This window comes from Sminthopsis crassicaudata, chromosome 5 (genome assembly GCF_048593235.1).
Source record: "Sminthopsis crassicaudata isolate SCR6 chromosome 5, ASM4859323v1, whole genome shotgun sequence".
Lineage (NCBI taxonomy): Eukaryota > Metazoa > Chordata > Mammalia > Dasyuromorphia > Dasyuridae > Sminthopsis > Sminthopsis crassicaudata.
This window is the reverse complement of record NC_133621.1, coordinates 219,593,791-219,594,823: the sequence shown is the minus strand read 5'-3', so window position 1 is coordinate 219,594,823 and position 1,033 is coordinate 219,593,791.

Genomic DNA, 1,033 nt, shown 5'->3' with positions numbered 1-1,033 from the left:
GTTATTGATTAGAGTTACTGGTGGGTGTCGTCCCCAATCAACTCACTCTTCGACATATCCTAAAGGTCCCCTTTACCTTTTCCTACTCCGGTTGCTGGTACTAAATGGGTCTCCTTCCACCTGACCTGTTAATTTTCCCAAATCCGTGAGCCCTCTAATTAGGACTAAAGCATTAACCCCGGTAACTTCAGCAGATTTAGCATCCGAATTCTCAGCCCTCAATTATTTGCCATTTCCGTGGGATTCCTTTTCTCTTCGGTAGTTGGGAAATAACTGCAGGGAGAAAGTGGTCCTTTAAATGCGGCCCTGACGTCACCATCGGGAATCTCCGCCCTCTCCGACTAAGGTTCGAGCTGAAGAATCGCTGCTGCTGCTGCTGCTGCTGCAACTGCTGCGACGTTGCTCGGGGTAGGAGACTGGGGCGGGGGCGGGGAGGACGGAAGGAAAGGGGGACGGGGGACGGGGGAGGGGGGAGCCTAAGAACATCTCCGGGGAGGATGGAGAGGGCTGTTGTATGGGGATCCTAGTATGGCACGTGCCTGCGTCATAGATGGGAGTGGGGTAAGGGTGGGGTGCAGAAGATTGCTTTAGAATCCTTTTCTCTTTTCCCCCCCTTCACATGTACCTTGGGCCGGGGCAGCTGTTCCCCTATTCTAAGAGCCATCTCCTGCTCCCGCCTCCCCTTCGAGACCGGAGGAAGTAGACTGTAGGTTACCCCCACCGACTGGATGTTGCTTCGACCAAACCGGGACGGGGAGGCATTGACAGGGCTCACTTTAGAAAAAGTAGATCCTCCTCCCAAAGGGCCGCGTATGTGATGGAAAGGGTGCTGGGAGTCGGGTGCTAAGAACTAGAATGAATTTCTTCTACTTTTCCTGCGTCACCAATCTCCCCTCTTATTTCTTTTCTCTGGTATCCCCTCATAACTTTTTCGGGTTTCTTAGACTGATTCCCCCAGTTGTTTAATTCCAACTTTTCCTCTCCTTCTAAAGGCACGAAACACTCCAGGTGGGCCCATATTTTCCTTGTCTGT